The sequence below is a fragment of the Pseudophryne corroboree genome, chromosome 1, assembly GCF_028390025.1.
Source record: "Pseudophryne corroboree isolate aPseCor3 chromosome 1, aPseCor3.hap2, whole genome shotgun sequence".
NCBI classification, from domain to species: domain Eukaryota; kingdom Metazoa; phylum Chordata; class Amphibia; order Anura; family Myobatrachidae; genus Pseudophryne; species Pseudophryne corroboree.
This window is the reverse complement of record NC_086444.1, coordinates 712,614,860-712,639,099: the sequence shown is the minus strand read 5'-3', so window position 1 is coordinate 712,639,099 and position 24,240 is coordinate 712,614,860. Positions and strand designations below refer to the sequence as shown.

The 24,240-nt window shown below is 44.9% G+C and overlaps 1 protein-coding gene across 2 annotated transcripts in view; it reads left to right on the top strand.

Moving 5' to 3' along the window:
• The window catches only part of SEMA6B (semaphorin 6B), a 536,302-nt gene that overhangs the window by 24,372 nt on the left and 487,690 nt on the right, over positions 1 to 24,240 (top strand). The window lies entirely within an intron of this gene.

Genomic DNA, 24,240 nt, shown 5'->3' with positions numbered 1-24,240 from the left:
GATCTTATATACACTGCGTACAGTACACTACAAAGGGACCTATAATCTCATTGTTCATTGGACACAGGAATGTCTCCTCGCATCATAACAAAAGGTCATAGGTTAGTTTGAACAGGTGGGCTGTGACTATATCAAACTGCTCAGGTGGGAGGGAATCTGAAGATTCCCGCCGCATGGGTAATGAATCGCAAATATAGTAAATGTCCAGAAAATACTAATGGCCATAATTATACGCAGGAGCGATTAATCTTTACCTAACCAGCACCGGATTGTTTCTAATAAAATGTTCTTTAGTTAGGTACCAGACACAGCTGCTCAAACCCTGTCTGACCCTTCGTACCATGCAAAGAGGAATTCCTCTGTCCAGCGACCCTTTACATTAAACAAACTTACAGTCATTATTAAGGGGAACATTATCTATAAAACATACTATTTGGTTTTATTATTTAACGATTGAGTCGCCCGCTAGACGCACATGAACTCTACCGTAAATGCACATACCACGCGCTCGAGCGCATGGCCGAGGAGGCGCCATCACGCAGCTGCGAGTATCCGTACGCACGGGAGAGAATGTGCACGTGCAGCAGGCACGCGCATGGGGTGGATATATGGCAACGTGTAGCATGATATTTTTCCGACTTTGACAGTCCACCCTTTGGCAGTCATCAATAACTGCCACTTCCTAAAACAGTTCAAAAAAGAAAAATATATGTCATAATGTAAATACCATTTTATGATTGGGTAAAGGGAGGAGAGGAGCAGGTGGGAAAAAGGTATGACCTAGTGAGATAGTAGAAGCATGTGTGTATGAATCCATGTTTGAGGGGTCATGTATCATCGTGCCGTACGTGTTTTAAATCAAGCTTTGAGGTATTGCGAAGTATACATTTGAATTCCTTCTTATCCCGTATCAAGGGTCTGTGGATGGGCTGTCAAACTTTACCGAGCTCTTTTCGGCTTTTAGTTGTAACAAAATGGGGGAGCACATTTTAGTTGATGATACATGAATGGGGGGATATGTGAGTGCTGATATCTGTGCCTATATTCCCTATTGACTATGTGTGTCATTACCTGAAGGTTGTAGAAATGAAGATAAGAAGCAATTATGGTAAATGCAGTCATAAACTATGTGAGTTTAATATACATTTGCCGATTGAGGTCTTGTCTTGTGTCTTGTCTCGATGTACATGTTGACTGTAGTCTCCTGATGCTTTTGCTATAAATGACGGCAAAAGTTTCTCCATTGTCCAGAAAGTTAGTCACTAAAATATTTGGGCTATCGTAAAATTTAAAGTCACTAGGGAAAATGGGGCTTGTAGCATAGTTCATCAATGGTCTGTATAAAAGAGGTTGTCAAATTCTTCTTCCAAGCGGATGTCTTTGTACCTTGGAGGAAAACAAAGGAGAAACGGGTGAAAGAAACGGACCGTGGAATCACATTGTCATCACAACATTGTCTCTATCGTTGGGTCATACATCAAATTAGTTGTTGTTAGTACAGTGTCCTCGCTCCTCAGACTCATCACCCGGGTACTACCTTTACACCTCGTTAAAACCCGAACGCATCTAAATATCAGGCCAACCAATATGACGACTCCCAGAATACACAAAAGAAATTTCCCTACATCCATCTTTTGGTCTATGACCTCGGCTGGGTCCTCCGTGCTGTTTGTAATGTACGTGCAGCACTTTATTCCATATTGAGTTGCTAGGGTAACACAATACCCGCCTGTCACAGCTGTGAGGTAATTAAGAATCATCCTATGCTGAACCAGTTCTGTTTTGTAGGCTTGTAACTCTTTCCCAGTGTACCTGAATGTGTCGTCATACATTTCGGTGATATTGTCTAATAAATTTGCAAGCGCAGATATATATTTGTAATTTATCACTCCCCTGGCGGTACGAGTAATATCTAATGCGAGTAGGAATTGAATCCCGGTGGATTCATGGATCAGATCAGAGGCTGAATGCTCTGTCCTCTCTATCAGGTGCCGTTTAACGACGTGCTCGTAATGAGTGTGAGTATAAGAAGCTTGGGCACCGCGGTGAATGTCTTTCATTTTGTTATGGGATACAGTCATTACTTCAGGCAGTACTTTTCCAACATAACACAATCCCTCTGAGTTTGGGGCAAGGAACCTATATGCCTTCCTCCCGCATATGAAATATGCATCATCGGGGAGAACATATGGGACGGAGTATGACATTATCATGTTACAAATTTTCCATGTGAAATCTCCTAACCCTAATTCTCCCATCTGTTTAGTACACGTATCAGTTTGTACGATCTGTGCACAGTATCCTGGTGATACTTCTCCAACTCGCATGGTCCTACTTCCTAAGGTGTACCTATACCGGAAAAATTTCCTATGGTCGGCTATCTGGCGTATAAGTTCTGTGTCTATGGGCATTCTGTCGGGTCTGTATGAAAAGGTCATGGTTTGATTACTCCATGACACTTCCCAATTTCCCGGCTTTCGGGGATTGGAAATGTTAAAGCACACTAAGGACCTATCCACATGATATTGGTGGAGCTTCAAACTAGGAGGACTAGAGATATTAAACCTCTTGTCCACTGGCCTCCCACCACTTAGCTCAAGTACCTCTCCTACAGTTAAAGGGAATGGTACTAGTCCTGATTTGCTATGACCTTGAGGTACTTGAGAGCATACCCAACAGTCTGTCTGATTTAACACTTTACCCACTAAGGAGTGATAGTCACTCAATGGATGCCGGTCCATGTGGATATTAAAACTGGACTGACATTTCTTGATGCACCCATCCTCAACTATATTGTCACAATGCCTACAGATGCAGTTCTCTTTAGCTAACAATCCTTCACAATGTCTACAAATAACATGGCTGCTAGATCGTTTTCTGGTACTCGCCTTTGCTTGGTGATTGTGTTGCTATTGGAAATTTACGCCTCCGTCTCAGTCATCAGAAACCCATTCCGGATCCTTTCTCGACCTCACTGATACTCTCACCGAAACAGACTGCTCTGGTCAACATCATGGTCAACAGGAAAACACGGACTGCAGTCTCTTGGGGCGAGTCCATCTTACAGGAGGAGAAAGAGAAATTTGTAATGGGGGCACAAAATAATACTTTGAGGGGAAAGAAAAAATGTTATGATGCTTTTGTCCTCTAGTCTTGTTGTTCTTCTTGCTCTGCTGTTATCTCAAAGGTGCTATCTCTCAGTCTTCCAAACGAACATTCTGGTGATACAATATTCCTTCCAAATCTGCAATCTTTCTGTAAGGAGCAAAAATCTTGCATTACCATTTGTCCAACTGATGTGTGACATACCATCTTTAAAGCATGAGAACATGAGAAAGAAGAGGGAAAAAAAACAAACGAGAGAGAGAACAATTCATCACATTTTGCATTAACCAACAAAAAAAACACATTGTCAGATCTTCCGTTCACCATCAGGCTGTCACACCAACACATCCACTGGTGTCCTTGCGAAGTCCCCTCCCCACCAGTATTTCCACACCCCACCCTTTTGTGCCTGGCCAGGACACACCGATGTCGGTAGGTCACACTGGGGTTAGGTAGACTTCTGCAAGGACCAAATAGCTATGTGATGTTTGAGTTCTGCCAATGAACGTCAGAGATGGGGAAAAAAGAAACATTTACAAATAAATTACAACGTTTACCCGGCCGTTCCTGTGTTTACAAGGAACTGACCTCCCAATATCATTAACTGTAACCTCAGGCTTACTATCAGTCCTAATAATCACCTTTCCCGACTGCATATTACAGGTGCGGCCCAAACTCCTTCCTATGTGATCCCTGATTACAATTTTGTGTGTCATGACTCTGCTCATGTCTTTGTCTAGGGGGTTTATATACCTTCTGTGGTTCTTTAAACCTACAATCTCGTGCATAATGACCTTCCTTCTGGCAATTATAACACCTTATCACCTTTGACTTACCCACAGGGATCTGAGGCCTCTTACCTCTCTGTGCTTCCCTGTGCTTGCTGATGTTTTGCTCATGCCCAACAGCAGACTTTCTTAATGCAGCCACCGAGATATTTCTCCAGTTTGAGTTGGTGGTCTGTACCCTTGTTCTCAACACTTCCTTTAAACCATTCATTAATACCTTAACCGCTATCTCTCTATGCGGTGCATTTGTTTTGATGTCCGTGATCCCAGTGTCTCTAGCCATTACTTGCAGTGCTCGATTGAAGTAATCAGAAGTACTTTCCCCTTCTCCTTGTCTTATGGAGAGGATTTTGTCCCACTTGACAATGGCTGGGAAATATACTCCTAACTGCCGGTTGATCTGCTTAATACATTCCTGATTGTGTTCCTCCGTACGAGGTACCTCTGTGTCTAATTTACAATCAGCAATAAATTTCGCAGGGTCAACGCTGGAGGGCAAACCTGCCCTCAGCACTGTCCGCCAATCTTTGTTGGTGGGTTCTGTGGAGTTTCCTAGTTCTTTAATAAACCTTTGACATGCAACTAGATTTTTCCTAGGATCAGGAAATTCAGACATAATTGTCCTTAATTCTGTCTGGGACCAGGGGCAGGGCATTACACAGCTCCTGGCGGGAATGATTCCCTGAGCATCAATCTTCCCATCTGGGACTGCGATCACCCTGACAGGATTAAATTCAACTACATCATCTTGTGTTGGTTCTACAATATGAGGTACATTTGTTTGTGCGTGATATATAACACCGTACGTACCTGTGGACACGACCTCACCTGACCCTCCGTTAGGGGGTTTGATTATTGCCTTTATCGAATTGGTCGCGTCCACCTGGATGTCTTGTGTGATGGCTGCTGGAAAAGGTGCCGACATCGTGCTGGGCTCACTTTCTTGCTGGTGATCCTGAGGGAAGTTTAACATGGGGTGCGACTTGCACAGGTTAACAGTTGTACATTTAACAGTTTTACTTTTATCATTGTTACATTTGTTACACTTATCCTTATAATCTATAATACAGTTGCTAAGTGCATTTTTATCATACACCAGTGTGCCATTCTCTGTAACCACCTTCTCTCCCGTTGCCATATTTTTCTTACCACAGTGAGAGTCAGCTGTGTAAGCTAATCCTCCTTGTATTTCACCTTCCCGTTGCCATAACTGTAAATAATCATAATGTTTGATCCGTCTCTTTGCAGATTTTATGAGACATATCCTTCTCCTTAGATTTTGTAACACCTCGGGACTAAAACTGCCTACCCGTGGGAACTTTTCCCCATCATGCACAGTCATTCTTTCCCATTCATCGCACAAAACCTCTGTGTGTGAACCGTATTTCTCACACATGACATACCTTGCCGACCCGATTGGTCGGTTTACTAAGTCAACCCGAACCGAGGTTGATCGCCCCCTACCTGGACAACTGGCCCCCATCTTTGCAGGTGTTGCTTTCACTACCTCTGACCTTCAAATCAGGGTCTTCAGCGAACCCTTACAAAAACCAAGATGTCCAGGGTAGGCCGGCGGCGGAAGTTTACCGAGTACCTCCACTCACTCCTCGCCCACGTTGGCCAGTACTGCAATCACTGACTCAGAGCTGCTGTACCCAACCTAGGGCCCCTATGAACCTTTATTTACTGGGGCGTGTTGGACCTACCAGTCCCCAGCAAGTATCGGTTGTTAGAGAATTCCCGAGTGACCAGCGAACCTCCCTTAAAATAAAAAAAATTACACAAATCACGTTAGAATGTACAAATAGCGTTTATGACCCCTCTACGTACGCAAATGGTACTGGGTCAAGTTACTAACTAATGCACACAATTACGTGCGGTACAATCGTTCTGCACATAAGCAACTAATCTTATGTGCGGAGCGACCAGTGGAATCGAAAATTGTGGCTGCGAATTCCTTCAGCCAGAGCTTAATGGCCTATATGTGTACCGCACCAACCCTTCCTGGTGTTGTGCTCCTTTACTCTTTATCTATAGCGGACTTCTTAGTCTGCTGTACCTAGACCTCCTGGTCTGTCTGGACCTCCTGGTCTGTGCTACAGTAGACCTCCTGGTCTGCTATATTCTAATGCTCTTTTTTTAAATGTTTAACAAGGGATTCCTCCCAAGCCACCGTGCCGTCACTTACACGTTAGTACCTTACGAGAACTCGATGATTTCCTGTGGTTCAACCCCAAAAATTAGAAACTTATATATATGTATACACACTCTTTCACCTCATATACTCTTTACTTTCGTTTCTGCGCAGAAATCCCTTTCATTCAGTATCGCAGGCTAATCCCGAGGAGTTGCAACTAGAGAAGGATCTATTAGCTTAAAATTTTGGACACTGAGATCGATTTGCGCTATTATCACGTTGCCTCCTTATCGCCTAACTAAAACAATACTATCGTGTGATTTGTATTATGTGGGCGTACCCAGACGCTCCGTTGCGTAATATACGCTCCGTGCGTCGGCCCTTGCGTCGCGTACGCTAGTCCCGCCCTTTGTTAGAGACACGTGTACGCAAGCCAGGTATATCCACAGAAATACAATTAACACGTTTATATCAATGTAGATGATCTTTAACTGTAATCATCTACCGAACACCACACCGAACTTCCTTGTATCTTAGGCAAGCCGTGCGCGTGTTTTACAAATTACTCCTTAACGTATTAATATTACTTTTAACTACCAATAGCAACACATCTTTCTCAGCACGTTATCAATTGTGAAATGGCAAACAGGAAAGTGATATGTGAAAATACACAAATGAAAAGAAATACAGGTGCGTGCGTGCGTGCGTGTGTGCGTACGCAAAACAGAAATAAACAGTTTTAAAAGACAATAGCGTATTGTTCTTACCTTCCTACCTTCCGGTTCCGGATTCCACCCCAGCACTCCTACAGCGTAGCGTAACAGACGCTTATCTAGTCAGCACCACTGTATCCCTCACCACCAATACGGATACGAAAGGACACTGCTTTCCCGCCCTTTGCTGACAGATAAAGTCTGTTTGCACTAGTGTGGATATGTGGAGGGAGGACGAGGCCCCAATTGATAAAGCTAACTATTTATCTTATAACATTCACTATAAATGGGTAAGAGACTCAGTACGCAATTGGCGTGTGGGGTACCGTAAGGGTACGCACTTAGCGTAGCATACGCTCGGCCGTGATTGAGACGCACATGCGACACGCTCGCTCACAGCTTAATGCGTGGTGTCGAGCACGCTATAGGCGGCCGACTACCGTAATGCTACGCTACCAGCGTAGCGGACGCTCGAGTCCACGAGGAGAACACGAGCGGCGCAGACGCTCACGGGATGACAATCAGTAAACCTTGAATGTAACACACAGAAAGGATACTCTTATACGGTAAACCTTGTACTGAAATACTGTAGCGATGTAACGCTGCTTAACCTTGTTAATGCTAAAGCTGCTTGAGCGTTTGAGACGCTCCTATTACCCTCTGCAATATAATAAACACACGATACCTTGCTAAGGTTCCAACACCTTTACTAACAAGCTTTTAGTTATATCGAAAAGGGGAAACAGTTTACAAGTCATACACTACAAGCTAACATATCATTCTAACAGAATATCTAGACAGAAATATACAATAGCGTCACAATCCTATACTATAACAGAGAGAGAGAGAGAGAGTATGGCCAATACAAACAGAGAACAAGTTGGTTACAGAGAATTACTTACACACACTGGGAACGATCGCTGCGCAGCTTCTGGTACCAGCTCCAAGTTAGTCAAGATGAAAACCGTTTGTGGAGAGTGAGAGAGCTGCCCATGCTGGCAGATCTTATATACACTGCGTACAGTACACTACAAAGGGACCTATAATCTCATTGTTCATTGGACACAGGAATGTCTCCTCGCATCATAACAAAAGGTCATAGGTTAGTTTGAACAGGTGGGCTGTGACTATATCAAACTGCTCAGGTGGGAGTGAATCTGAAGATTCCCGCCGCATGGGTAATGAATCGCAAATATAGTAAATGTCCAGAAAATACTAATGGCCATAACTATACGCAGGAGTGATTAATTTTTACCTAACCTGCACCGGATTGTTTCTAATAAAATGTTCTTTAGTTAGGTACCAGACACAGCTGCTCAAACCCTGTCTGACCCTTCCTACCATGCAAAGAGGAATTCCTCTGTCCAGCGACCCTTTACATTAAACAAACTTACAGTCATTATTAAGGGGAACATTATCTATAAAACATACTATTTGGTTTTATTATTTAACGATTGAGTCGCCCGCTAGACGCACACGAACTCTACCGTAAATGCACATACCACGCGCTCGAGCGCATGGCCGAGGAGGCGCCATCACGCAGCTGCGAGTATCCGTACGCACGGGAGAGAATGTGCACGTGCAGCAGGCACGCGCATGGGGTGGATATATGGCAACGTGTAGCATGATATTTTTCCGACTTTGACATAACATAACATAGTAACAGTAACATAGTATCTAAGGTTGAAAAAAGATAATTGTCCATCGAGTTTAACCTATTTGTGGTCTCCTATTCAGGATTATTTTGTATAAAATTTTGACTGATGTTGATGACTGCCGTTACGTTTTACCCCTCTTTTTTATAATAACCATAGTGCGTGACTATGCCCCGTAACCCTGGATATCCATATCCATTAGGAATTTATCTAACCCATTCTTAAAGGTGTTGACTGAGTCGGCCATTACAACTCCCTCAGGCAGGGAATTCCAAACACGTATCGTCCTTACCGTAAAAAAGCCTTTACGCCGTATTGTGTGGAATCTCCTCTAACCTGAACGAGTGTCCACGAGTTCTCTGTGTTGATCTAATCAAAAACAGGTCCTGTGCAAGATCTGTATATTGTCCCCTTATATATTTGTAAATGTTGATCATGTCCCTTCTTAATCTCCTCTTTTCCAGTGTAAACATGCCTAGTCTTGCAAGCCTTTCCTCGTATTCCAGCGTCTCCATACCCTTAATTAGTTTGGTCGCCCGCCTCTGAATCTTTTCTAGCTCCAGGATATCCTTTTTGTAGTATGATGCCCAGAATTGTACACATTATTCAAGGTGTGGCCTCACAAGTGATTTATATAACCGGAGTATAATACTCTCGTCCTTAGCATCAATTCCCCATTTTATGCATGCTAATATCTTATTAGCCTTCTTTGCTGCAGTCCTAATTTGGGTACTACTGCTTAGTTTGCTATCTATGATGACACCTAAGTCCTTTTCCAGTACAGAATCCCCTAATTTTACCCCATTTAGTAGGTAGGTGTTATTTTTGTTCTTGTTACCACAGTGCATTACCTTACACTTGTCTGTATTGAAGTGCATTCTCCATTTCGCTGCCCAAGATTCTAATTTAACTAAGTCGTTCTGAAGCGACTCAGCATCCCCCTCCGCATTTATAACTTTACACAATTTGGTATCATCTGCAAAAATTGACACCATGCTCTCTAGACCTACTGTTAGGTCGTTAATGAAAATATTGAACAATAGTGGTCCTAATACTGAGCCTTGCGGCACACCACTTAGCACTTCAGTCCAATTTGAAAAAGATCCATTAACCACAATGCGCTGCTCCCTATTATCTAACCAGTTTTTGACCCAAGTGCATATTGTGCTTCCTAGCCCTGTTTCTTGTAGCTTGTAGATAAGTCTCATGTGTGGTACAGTGTTGAATGCTTTGGCAAAATCTAAAAAGATTACATCCACCTCTTTACCCTGATCTAGGTTTGCGCTTACTGTTTCATAAAAGCCAAGTAAGTTGGTTTGACAGGATCTGTCCTTCATAAACCCATGTTGATTCCTTTTAATGACCTTATTGACTTCAAGGAACTTCTGAATACTATCTCTTAGAATACCTTCCTATACTTTCCCCACTATAGATGTAAGACTAACTGGTCTATAATTACCTGGTTCAGCTTTACTTCCCTTTTTGAATATAGGCACTACTTCCGCTATACGCCAGTCTACGGGAACCATACCTGATATTACTGAATCCTTAAAGATCAAAAATAGCGGTTTTGCAAGTTCAGAGTGAAGCTCCATTAGAACCCTTGGGTGAATACCATTGGGACCTGGTGACTTATTAATCTTTAAATATTTTAATCGGTCACAGACTACTTCCTCGCTTAAATAAGTACCTATCAGTGGGATATTCTCATTATTGAGATTATGTGTTAGTCCCTGAATTGGGTCTTCTCTAGTAAATACTGTTGAAAAAAAACTCATTTAGTGTGGCCGCTATGTCATTATCATTTTTGCTTAAGACTCCCAACTTGTCTTTTAAAGGGCCTATACTCTCCTTCTTTAATCTCTTGCTATTAATGTATTTAAAGATTTTTTTGGGATTCGCTTTGCTTTCCTATGCTACTAGTTTTTCTGTTTCTACTTTAGCCGCTCTTATTTCTATTTTGCATATTTTGTTACATTCCTTATAGTGCTTCCCCGTCAGAATTGTATTTTTTAAATGCTCGCCTTTTTTTTGCCCATAAATTCCTTTATCTTTTTGTTAAGCCACATCGGTTTATGATTTTTATTCCTTTTTTTGCTGCTCGTAGGAATAAATTTGAGAGTATTTTTAGCTATCAGGAATTTTAGTACCTCCCATTTCTCCATAGTATTTTTTCCTAAAACAAACCTTCCCATTCAATATCCCTGAAAAATACCCTCATCTTTTCAAAATTCGCTTAGCTAAAGTTTAGAGTCCTAGTTGAGCCAGTATAGGGTTGTTTATGAAAACTGATATTGAATGTGACCATATTGTGGTCGCTGTTTCCTATGGGTTTCCCTACTATAATACCTGATACCAAATCCCCATTGTTTGTTAATACCAGGTCTAAGATTGCATTGTACCTAGTTGGTTCCTCAATTAGTTGAGCTAAGTAGTTATCATTAAGTGTTTTTAAAAACATATTGCCCCTAGCAGTATCACATGAATCGTTTTTTCCAGTTTATCTCTGGATAGTTAAAATCTCCCATCACTACTATGTCTCCTACTCCTGCTGCTCTTTCAATTTGCTTTAGTAACAATTCCTCATCAGATATGTTAATACCAGGCGGCCTATAGCATACACCCAATACTAACTTTTTTATTCCTTTTCCCCCGCATTCAATTTCTACCCATAATGTTTCGACAGTGTCTACAGTCCCCTCCTGAATATCTTCCCGTATATCAGGTTTTAAAAACGGCTTTACGTAAAGACACACCCCTCCACCTTTTTTATTTAGTCTGTCTCTCCTAAACAGTGTATAGCCCTCTAGATTGACTGTCCAATCATGAGATTTGTCCCACCAAGTTCCAGTAATGCCTATAATATCATACTGTTTGCTTGCTGCAAGTATTTCTAGTTCGCCCTTTTTACCAGTAATGCTTCTAGCGTTTACATACATACAACTAAGATAAGTATTTTCCCTTGCATTAGGGACATCTTTCACCTTATGTAGCAATGATGACTTGTAATCGTCATTGGTTAGTGCTTTGGTAAAATCTCTTTTAGTACCCATGTTAGTAACCTTACCGCCTGCTCTTACCCTCCCCCCAACTTCTCCCCCATTTCGTTTACTACCGCCATCCCCACTATTCTCACTGCATGACCCGTAGTTTCTAGCTAAATCCTCCCCCTCAGGCTCCTAGTTTAAAATCTCCTCCAACCTTCTAACCATCCTTCCCCCCAGCACCGCTGCCCCCTCCTCAGTCAGGTGCAATCCATCACAACAAAAGAGATGGCGCCTGACTGAGAAGTCCGCCCAGTGTTCCAGGAACACAAACCCCTCTTTCCTGCACCAATCCCATAGCCACACATTTACCTCCCTTATCTCCCTCTGCCTCCCTGGACTAGCGCGTGGCATGGGTAATATTTCAGAGAATATTACCTTAGATGTCCTTGCCTGCAGTTACTAGGTACCTCACAATCTTTTATCCCAACTGCGCCAGAGGGACCGCTCCTCTGGATGCTAGAGGGAGCAGTCTTCTCCAGCACTGTCATTTCTTCAGTATCATCTTCCGATTCCTCGTCCAGTCGGGCAAATTTGTTCGGGTTTGATAGTTCGGAGATGTTGAGCCTCCCCTTCTTTTTCTTCCTTCTAACTGTGACCCAGCTGGCTACCTGATCATCATCCTCTTCTACCAGTGACCCCTCCCGCAACTCCTCCACCGTTCTGTCTAAACTTCGCTCGAAATAGTGAATCTCCCTCAGATTTGGGTGGGGTATGTTCACACTGAAATCTGAGTTGCAGTGTAAAAATAAAGCAGCCAGTATTTACCCTGCACAGAAACATAATAACCCACCCAAATCTAACTCTCTCTGCATGTTATATCTGCCCCACCTGCAGTGCACATGGTTTTGCCCAACTGCTAACAAATTTGCTGCTATGATTAGGTCTGAATTACCCCCTAAGGCTGCAGAAGCACTTCTTATATAACAAAATCATCCTGTATAACAAACACTTCCTGTATAACAAGGGTATGGCAATTATGCAACTAAGGACATCCACATACACATACCTCCCAACTGTCCCAATTTTCGCGGGACAGTCCCGTTTTTTGGGGACTGTCCCGCTGTCCCACCCGCGGGCCGCAGTGTCCCGCGGTGGGGGGGGGGGGGGACAGTTGGGAGGCTCCGTCTCTCGCTGCCCTGCTTAGCAGAGCAGCGGTGAATAGACGCTATGCGCATGCGCACAGCGTCTATTCAGTGCAGACAAAGGGAGAGGGGGAATGCCAGCGGCTCACAGAGCGCTGGGCATGCCCCCTCAGTGACGAAATCGGGGGAGTGGCTCGCGATCGCGGGTCCTCCGCAAAGACACGGCCCCTTTTTCATAGGCCACGCCCCCTTTTCGGGAGCGCACGCGGCTTCGCCGCGCATGTGTCCCTCTTGCCGACGAGACAAAGTTGGGAGGTATGCATACAGCATACATATACACCCCCTTTTTCAACATAAGAACAATAAACTTGTGTGTGGTTGTAATGCTGGGTACACAACTCCACAATTGTTGGCCCAATCACCAAATATCGGCTGGTATAAGTGTATATATCTTACAGTATGTCAACCTCCCGATCCCATAGAAGAATGTACACACAGATATTTCTAGCTCTGTGTGTACGGGCATCACAGGGAGTCAAGCTGAGTACACACTGCTCTGCTCTTCAGGAGCATTTAATTTGATAACTGTGACATGTGTTGACTGCAAGCAGAGTGTGCAACAAAGGACAAATATAAACTAAAAAATTAAATAACATAGTCCTGGAATTTGGATTAGGCCTGGAAATTGTCCCAGACCTAGTGACAAAGAGAAGGTCTAGTGGTGTAGCCGGTGACTGAATAGCCCCGTTATTGGTCACGAGCATGAGACTGTGGGGGTGAGTCAGACCTGATCGTAGATGTGCTAAATTTAGCACATCTACGATCAGCTTCCCTGACATGCCGAGGGACGCCCAGCATGTCAGGCCCTACCCCTGTCATACAAGTACAAAAGCATTGCACAGCGGCGATACTTTTGTACTGGAGGAGTAGCTCCCTGCCAATGGTCCGGGCACGCCTGCATTGCCCAGACCACACCCCCTAAATGGCGGCTAACCGCCGCCAGCCCGCACCCTCCCACCCAGCGACCGCCTCTGCCTGTCAATCAGGCAGAGGCGATCACTGGGCTAAGACAGCTGTCGGCTGTCTGCCATGCCCCTGTGTCCTGTATCTCAATAGATGCTTCTTCAGGTGGCAAAGTGTCCATGATAATGGATGTTCTTATACCATCAATTGGTGTCAGGTAAGGTGGAGGTGTTGGCTTATACACCCCTAAAAGGTAGCGCCTGTTGTGCTCATACAAAACACTGAAAGATTATACCACATAGCTGTTGTGCCTGTTTTAACATCCCTGCACATTCCTAACTCTTATCAAACCCGAAAGGGGTCTGGATGCAGACAGTCTGCCCAAGGGACAATGGTCTTAAGCAATGAGATGTTTTATCATGGGTGGTTGTAGAGCCACAATCTGGAGTTCTGCAGAGCTTCTTGCATGTTGTTCTCAATTTCTAATCTTTGTGATGGGAATTATGATGAGGGTGCACATGGACATAATGTGTTGTACAGTAAAGGGTAGTTCATCTCTCTAGGTATTTCTCAAATTGAGGAGTGCCATAAACATGTCAGAACTATCTCTATTACATTTTTCTGACAGGTGCTTCGCAGAACATAGTACCCCTTCTGCTTGTCTGTTCTACTGCGGATAGCGAGGACTGCTGGTGATATGCGAGATATCCCATTCACTGGTGAAAATCTGGAACTCACCACTCATGAACTGCATGGAATTGTCACTAATTAGCTTGTGTCGAATGCCACGTACATAAGAGTGGCTTTTCATTTTGTTGATGACTGTGTCACTTGTCAGTTTGGGAAAATAATGTACCTCGAACCAATCCGATTATGAATCCACTAACACAAAGTGCTTTTTCAACCTTCTTTGAAGAGATCTGCAGCAACGATGGACCAAGGGATGTCAGGAACTTCATTGAGAGTGAGCAGATCCTTGGCATGATTGCCCATAAAGCATTGCAATGTGCACAGGCAGAGACAAACTGCTCAATGTCAGCAGTCATAGAGGGCCAAAAGAGGGCAACCTTAGCGCTATGTATGGTGGCTTTATGCCCAGGATGGCCATTGTAAGCGTGCGGTGCATAAAAACCTAGAAGAACATAAGGTATCACAAAATGCTGCTAACAAAGGAGGATGCCACCTGTGAAGGTTAATTTATTGCACGTGTGAAAAGAGTGATCATAAGTTCCCTGGTGGAAGATGGCCAGCCATGCAGGACAACTCAACCATTGGCAGAAATCATCCCTGAGTGTCGCATCTCAAAGCTTCTCCATGCATCTGAAGGGGAGGACATCAAACCTCTTAACATCTAGTTCATGATCAGCATCAGGGACACCTGAGTCAGGAGGTGAGCATGTGACAAAGCATCAGTGACATGGAGGTCCTTTCCATGTTTGTACACCACATCCAGGTAGTACCTTTGGCAAGAAATAATAGCAGCATGGCAGTCCATCCCTCACCATTAAATGTCAATGTGAAAAAACTATCAGTGGAGCAAGGCTGTGACCTCACTGTAGCGTGACAGAAATTTTGAAAGGTAGTTAGTCATACATTTTGAAAGGTAGTTGGACATACCCAGAAAGCACTGCAGAGTCAACTTTTCTTTAGGGGTAAGCTTTTAGGGGTAAGCAACTTATCTTTAGGGGTAAGCATAGCCTAGGTCTTGTCAGGATCCAGCTTAACACCCTCTAAAGTTAGGAGATGGCCAATATATGAGACATCAATGACTCTGAAATAAAACTTGTCAGGGTTTAACTGCATGTTGATTTCACAGATTCTTTAGAGGAACTTGCAGAGGCACATGTCATGTTCTTCCATGGCATCACCCCAAACAAGGATGATCTCACGTGGGTATCCCTCAAACAGATGCTCCATGCAACGTTGAAATACTTTTCTGCCAGTGCATATGCCATAAGGCATTTGAAGGTGCTATTCTGGGACGAGGCAATGTTCAGAAACATTGGTTCAAAGAAACACAACGCCTTTTTTCACATGTTTCTTAGCTGAGCATTCTTGCACATTTCGTAGCTGGAAGTGGAGTTAATTGGGTTCCAGGTCTCACCACTTAAGAGTTCTATCTAGCTTTGCACAGTGTCTGGGGCAGGGCTTTCCTTATTGTGTTTTATGTCGTCATCAAGCATGACATCGCTTGTCGGAGCATCAGATTTGCAGATAAACTTTCTTGCCAAGAGACATTTACATCTCTCATTCCAACAGCCTTCAGGGTAATCTGTCCTCTCTAAACACCAGCTTAATTAGCAGTCACACACATAGGCCAGCAGAAATACAGCCATTCTTGATGAATGTATAGCCCTCCCTTTAATTGAGCCCCAGCAGCAACACTTCCTCCATGAGGGTGAGCCTCCTAGTCCCTGGATCTGTCCTCATCCTCCTGCTCCTCCCGATCCCTGTTCCCATCCAACCCCTTGTCCACCCTCTCCCAGTGCTGGGCTTGGAGGTGGGAATCACATGTTGGGTAGATGGGGAAGGACTTTCTTCTTGCCTAGACTAGGCTCATCAGGCCCTGTTCTCCCCGCAGTGCAGTCTCTGGTCAGGGCATGATCGCAGCCTGGAGTGCTGGGTCCTGTGGGGGAGCAACGGGTGCAGCGGACGTCACGTGTATCATGACATCATGTGCCATACACGCCCACGCACCCAGAGCCGCTACAGTCGTTTAATAGTTCAGCAGCACTGCCACGGAGAGGATCGGTGACTGTCAAACTAGTGCCACGGACCACAGTTCAACTCTCTAACCATGTGCGGACCGACTGTCACTGACTGTGGAGGCCATCTGTTGTTGAAAACCTGTTGTCTGCCTGGTTGTTTGCAGGAGAGGAGATGGCATCCATGTGTTCTAGAGGGTAGCAGGTGAGTATAAATAATTTTTTTATAGGTACCCCGTGGCTTCTACATTGACAAGGGGATGCTCCGTGGGACACTAGGTAAGTATGTGTGAGTATGTAAGTGTGTTTTATTAAAGCTATACTATGACGGTGTGTGTGTTGTGTATATTGTAATATTTCTTTTGTAGTGGAACTACAGGTACCAGAGGGCCCCTTAATGATCTGCATGCTTGTACTTATGGTTCTCCAAGTACCAGCATGTGGTGGAGGCTTGCTCGGACCTGTAGTTCCACAGCAAAAAGACAATACTAATTTCTTGTTTTATAAATTTTCACAGCTATCAGCCCGCCATCCACAGCCCACGGTACAGCCCCGGGCTTCATCACTGGCCCTTGGGTGCCTGGAGGGGGGGACCATTTATTGGGGAGGTCCTCAATCCCAGCCAGGGGTGACCAGTTGGGGGGGTGATGCCATGGCCGCAAGGGCCAGTATAGACGTATCCCGGTGGTGTGGCATTATCTCATTGAATAGCGGAGCCTGGTGCTGGTTTAAAAATTACGTCCTTTTTCCCCGTATTTTTGGTACCAGGATTGGTCTAGGAGCCATTTTTTCCCTGTATTTTAGCAACCAGGATCGGCTCAAAGAGCCCGGGGCTGGTTATGCTTTTGCGGGGGACCTGCACAACCTTTTTTCTTTTTTTTTTAAACTAACTATTTTGGTGGGGGTGGCCACAGCCACTTCTGTATTAGCCTGGGGCGCTGGAACCCTTAATCAGGCCCTGTCTCTGGTCCTGCTCTGCAGACGCCAACGACTGCTTGTTTTACATATCCCCAGCAACTGCTAATCTCTGCAGCTGCTGGGTGGGGGGTGTGCCTACATATATGCTGGAATTTATTATATTTCACCACCGGAATATCCCTAAGTGACTATGCATTTAACAACAGATTAACTAATGAGAGAAAATTAAGGCTGCCAGACACACTATTGCTCATGGACTGCCTGTTGGCAGGGCCGGATTAAGCATTGGGGTGGCCTGGGGCACTAAGGACAGGGGGGCCCAGGTGGAAGGGGGTGGGGGAGGGTATATGTTAGGTTGCACATACCTCTCAACATGACCCATTCCAGGAGGGATAAAATGCTATCTACCTGGACTTCCCTTTTAATATATGATTGACATCACATGTGTTGAACTATTTCATTGGTAAAAAAGGTATTTCAACAAAAATGATTACAATTATAAGTTAAGAGGGTAGTTCAGGCAGAGAGCATTTTGTCCCTCTTGGAATGAGTCATGTTGGGATGTATGGATTGTGTATATTAAATATAAACCAATGGTGTGTATTAGAGTTAAACTAATAGTTTAATAAGGCCTGGGTACTGTTTATATCTCCACCTATAGAGAGACTACTATTTTATAATGTTTTCCTGCAGTGAAACAAAGACAATTTAAGCTTAAAATACACACAGAAAAAAAATCTATAATTTATCTTGCAATAATGCAATAGCAGCAGCCTCTGTACTACTAACACCCTGGGACAAGACTCAGGAGGATGCTGTGTGTGTCTCTCTCTAGACTCAAATGCTCTCATTAGATAACAGGTTACACAGGACCCTGACACCCAGGTGGGAGGAGAAGCTGGAATCCCTGGGTCACTTACAGCTCTCTCCCCTCTGCTATCTCTCCTCTGGTCAGGAAGCTCCGTCAATAGCTCTTGAAACCTGATACTACTGTGTCTATGCCTGCAAAGCATACTGTCCTGCTCACATTCTGGCAGCTTGGTTCTGCTGCTGCACAAGAGGGAGAGCTAGTAATGTCAGTATGCTCTGGCTGGGGGTCGGGGGGGGGGGGGGACCTTGACAGAGGGGGGCCCAGGGTACAGTATGCCCTGCATCCCCTCCTTAATCTGGCTATGGCTGTTGGGAAATATACCTGTTCAACTAAACAACGTCTTCTAGGTTAATCAAGCAGCTGCTTCATAAACCCTGCATCCTCTGCAATACACATTGTTCAAGCAGGATTTTAACTTGTTTGTTTGGATACATAACAGTTGACTGCCCTATACAGGTGCACTTTACTATTCATGAAGCAGGATCAACCTTTTGATACTTTGTTTGAGCTGTGGATACAATAATTACCATTTGATCATATAACATCAACATCTTGCCTTCCAATACCGTTGAATGGGTTCATGTTTAAATATGTGTCTCATCAATTAAGGCTATTTGCTGTGTATTTAGGGACAATATTCCCCTTTTTTTAATACTTGTGTTTTATTTATTATTTATTTTTACTGTATTTGCATGGAATAAATTATATAATTATTGGATTAATATTCTTGTTGCAATTGAACAGTTCTTTTTCCCCTTTTTATTTTCTATTACTGGACTCTACTCAGTGGGTCCCTTGAACTGCAGCACCTGCATCAGTGGCGTAAGTTTGCCCCAGTCGTCCGGAGGCATGATAAAATGTTGGCGCCCCCCTTTTTCCCCCACACACACATATATGCCATATGTAGATATCTGGTACTCAGGGTGAACAGTAGCAGCGTACTCAGATACCTTTCACAATAGTAGTATAGACATACACACACACACACACACACACACACACACACACACATCTTTCATTTACGCACACACACATGCCTCTTTTCCTTACACACACAAGTGCCTTTTTCACTTAAAACACACATACCTCTTTCACTTACACAAACATGCCTTTTTCACTAACTCACACGCCTCTTTCACTTGCACACACACTTCTACTTACACACACACGCCTTTTTCACTTACACACATGCCTTTTTCAGTTACACACACATGCCTTTTTCACTTACATGTGCCTGTTTCACTTACACACACACACACACACACACACACACACCTTTTTCACTTACACACACCTTTTTCACTTACACACATGTGCCTGTTTCACTTACACACACAAACGCCTTTTTCACTTACACACAATTACACACATACGTCACTTTCACTTACACACACAATTACACACACACACATGCCACTTTCACTTACACACAATTACACACACGTCACTTTCACTTACACACAAACACACCTGCCACTTTCACTTACACACACACACACACACACACACACACACACACACACACACACACACACGTGTCACTTTCACATGCACAATTACACACACACACATGCCTCTTTCACTTACACACACACAATTACACACACACGCCACTTTCACTTACGCACACACATGCCATTTTCACTTACACACAATTACACACACACATCACTTTCACACACACAAATACACACACATGCCTATTTCATTTATACACACACACACACACACACACACACACGACACTTTCACTTACACATGCACAATTACACACACAACACTTTCACACACACACACACACACACACACACACACACACACACACACACACACACACACACCTCTTTTATTTAAACACACAACTTTCCTTGAAAAAACAGACATACACACCTCACCATTCACACATATAAACACAGTGCTGCCAACATTTATTAAAGATACCCCCGGTAATCACCACCCCTCCTCACACACACATACACCACACATACATACACCCCTACATATCACACACACACACAATGCAGCAGCTGGAGGCAGGTGGTGCCAGTGCCTACCTGTTGCTATCAGCAGGACGGAGAAAGAGAGCTTCAGACGGCCCAGCTCTATTGGAAGTCCCTGTGAGCAGCTGTGTGCTGGAGCTCCCCCTAGCTGCAGCCAGCTGCCAGCTCGTCTCTCTGCATACAAGGAGGCAGCTGCTGCTGCCGTGTCATGACACTGACACTCTCCTCCGTCCAGTCAGATGCGGGGATGGATTGTCGGGCAGCGGGAGGCAATGGAGAAGTGCCCCCTGCAGGCCAGGAGCCCGGCGGCAGCCGACTCCATTGCCTCCCACAGTTCCGCCTCTGACCTGCATCAAGATGATTATTTGTATATATCAGTAGCGCTGTGGGAGTCTGCTCTGACATTTTTTTTTTGGGGTGGTTACACCTGATTTGACCACACCAGGCAAGTGGTTAAACATATCCTATACTAGGCCTGGCCAACCTGTGGCTCTCCAGTTGTGGTATAACTACAGGTCCCATCATGCCTTGCAACAGTTTTGCTATTATGAAATGCTCCAACTGTGGCAGGGCATGCTGGAATGTGTAGTTTCACAACATCTGGAGAGCCAGTTTGGCCAGGCCTGTCCTATACAATACACTGCAATAAATGTAATACATGCTTTCACTGTTGCAATTGCATACCTCCCAACATGACCCTCTCCAGGAGGTACAAAATGCTCTGTTTCTGGACTTTTCTCTTAATATATGATTACTGGCATCTGTTTTGAACAGGTTAATGGATAAGAAAGGTGTTTCAGCACAGGTGAGAGCAATCAAAACTTGAGAGAGAAGTCAGGACCGTCTTAACAGCAGTGTAGGCCCCTGGGCACAGCAATGCACTGGGCCCCCTACCCATCTTCCAGCGGTAGGGGTGGGGGGTGCTATCAGTGGCTGCTTTGATGTCCCGTGGGCGGTAGGGGGTGTTCTATCTTCCGCTCAGCATGTAGGACCTGGAGCAGTTAATTTCTGCTAATTACTCCTTTACTGCACAGATGGGGCTAGACTGTAGAAGGGGGCATTGGGCTGAATGAAGAAGCCCTGGTACATGACTTCCAGGGTGGTAGGGGGAGTTTAATACAAAGGGGAGGGGTGGATAGTGGAGTGGGCTTAATATTTATCATTTTCCGGTGGGAGGGCAGCTTGCTTGACTGTAGATATCTCAAGTTTCTGAAAATATATTTCTTAGCTTTGAATGGGATAAAAACCTAGAGAGTACCACCTTTGAGAATGTTCTGGGGACTTGGGGATCAGAGTTCAGCAGTCAGAGCAATCCACCAATGAAAACATAAAACAGCATACCAGGCGTGTGGAGCTGGAGCAGGGACCAGCTGCTGGAAGGCTGATATCTCTGGTTCTGGGCATAGTAGAGAAAAGCTGCCAGTGTCCACCAAAAGGGGAGAGTCGCAGCTTTTGGATTATAGACTCAGAAAAACTCTAAATCAGACAGAACCCGAGATATCTGGCTGGGAAGAGCAATTAACAGGCTTGGATGGGGACCACTGCTTTCAAGTCGGATATCTCTGGTTCCCCAGGGCCGATTTTCAAAAATCTGGTACCCTTGGAAAGAGGGGACCCTCCGCTAACAACCTAGGGCCCGTATACTCCTGGGGCCCTTGGGCAAGAGCCCATACAAAAAGATGGCCCTGAGAGAAGTCCAGGAGCAGAGCATTCTTTCCCTCCTGGAGAGCAGGGCCGTTTCTTGGGGCAGGCGAGCAGTGCAACCGCACTGGGCGCCCGCCGCGGCACTAACTGTGGCTCCCTGCTTCCCCCTCCTATTTCTCCCCTAGTAACCCACTCGGGGGGCGGAGTTTCACGGAATGACGCGGTTGCGTCGTTACGTCACGACGCAACCCCGTCACTCCGCGAAACTCCCCCCCCCCCCGTAGCGGAGTACAGAGGGAGATCCAAGTTAGGAAGAGGGAAAGGCCGGCGCGAGGAGCGACTGGTGAGGCGGGCCGAAGAGCGTAATCGCCTCTGTAAGTATTCTCTCTCTCTCTCAATGTGTAAAATGGGGACTCTTGCCTGCCGTAGTGTGGGGATTTAATGTATCAAGGGCATTGCGGTGTGTGGCATAATATGGTGCAGGGGGCATTACTGTGTGGGGCTTAATATGGTAGAATTTTATTTTTCCTGTGGTGGTCGTGATCTGGAGCAGGGTCAAAAACTGGATTGTGAGGTAGTCTTTTCAGACGAGGCCACACCCATTTAGATGAGGCCACGCCCCCTTGTCGGGTGCGTGCGCAAGTTGTTTTCATCTAGGTGTGTGTGTGTGGGGGGGGCACATTTTTTTATGTCATGGGTGGGTGGGGGGGGGGGGCGCATTTTTTGAATCTTGCACTGGGAGCCAAATTGGCTAGAAACAGCCCTGCTGGAGAGCAGTGGCGGATCTTGCCACGGGCAAGCAGGACTTTTGCCCGGGGCGCCGCCTTCCGGAGGGCGCCGCACCATGGCAAGATCCTCCACTGTCAGTGTGCGCCCCAGCAGTGTCCCCCCGCTGTGCCCCCCCTCCCGCTGTGAGAAGGGAACCAGACGCTACGCGTCTGGTTTCCCTTCGTGGCGCTGGTCCTCCCCCGCTCTGAAGGGAATCAGACGCTAAGCGTCTAGTTTCCCTTCATGGAGAGGACCTTTGGTGTGCGGTGCGCGATGACGTCATCGCGCACCGCACAGCATTGTGGCATAGACGCTAGGGGTCATAATTGACCTCTAGTGCTTATGCTGTGCTATGGGAGAGACGTCATGACTGACGTCTCTCCCATTGATCCGAGGAGAAGAGCGGCGCCGGTCTGCAGGGCCTGGAAACAGGAGCGGGGTACAGTAAGTATACTTTTTTTTTTTTTTTTTCCCCCAGCGGTGCTACAAATGGGGGGCGTGACTGACCACGCCCCATGTTAAGCCACGCCCCTAACTTTTGCCCGGGGCGCCGCAAGGGCAAGAACCGGCCCTGCTGGAGAGGGTCATGTTGGGAGGTATGCAATTGCCCCCTTGCTGGTCTTCCAACAGATTTTCACCCCTACAATATATTTTGAATGCTGTGCTAGACTGATTTGTCTTGCAAAATGTTCTATTGCTATAGCTCCACTTTGTTACTGCCTGCAATGGTTGCCTGTATTTCAACGAATCCAATATAAAATGTTTCTGCTTACATAAAAGGCTATCGGCAAAACTACACCATTAACATTGCTAATTTTGACTAGATAGTACACTAGATAGTCAAGATTGACTTGCCTGCACAGTCTATCTAGCCTTGCGATACCGACCCCACGGGAGCGCGCATCGGGATCGAATCGGTATCGCAAGCTGCCTATCACCTTGAGATATGCACTAACTTTTCATAAGATTTTGACTATATAGTCAAAATCTTACAGATTTATTTCACCGTGTGTACACACCTTTAGGATGACATATAAACACAATTTACTTAATTTAATATTTCTTTCCAAATTTCTCAATAAGAAACTTTTGGCCTAGGGGTGCCGTGAAATAAATTCTGATACTCCAGGGCGCTGTGACTCAAAAAAGTTTGGGAACCACTGTCCTAGAGTATCAGAACTTTTAGGCAAAATGTTTTTTTATTGAGAAAATCAGAAAAAAATACTAAATTAAGTAAAATGTGTTTATACTATATCCTTAGGGTCAGTTATATGGTTAGGGGCAGGATTCACTTCTCTTTGTCCACAAATTTTATGATTGGAAGCCACAAGCACTAGTTTTGACTATTACATTGACCATAAATAATTTGAATTGGTCCTGGACCACCAACCCAGGGCAACCTTGCAAGTGCTCCGAGACACACCAGGGTGCCATGTCACACAGTTTGGAAACCAGTGCACTTAGCTATTCTACCACCCCTATACAAAGTCCCCAGAAAACATAAATGTGTTCTCTTTCTATACTTAACCCTCTGACATTAGAGCAACATTTCTGTGTGACTTTTTACCATTATATTCTGGCTGGACCAATATGCAATATGTAGCACTTAACCTTATGAGTTAAACATGTGTTATCATAGACTGTAAACTTGTGAGCAGGGTTTTTAATGTTTATAGCACTATGGGGATAAAGTACCAGCAATCAGCTCCTAACTGCCATGTGGGGTCTATGTACTAAGACTTGGGGCCAATTGTAATAGGGCACAAGTTTTGCAAATGTGAGAGCTTTGCAGCAAAGTCGCACATATTCAAAATTCATCCAATATAATAAGGTCTGAGAATATG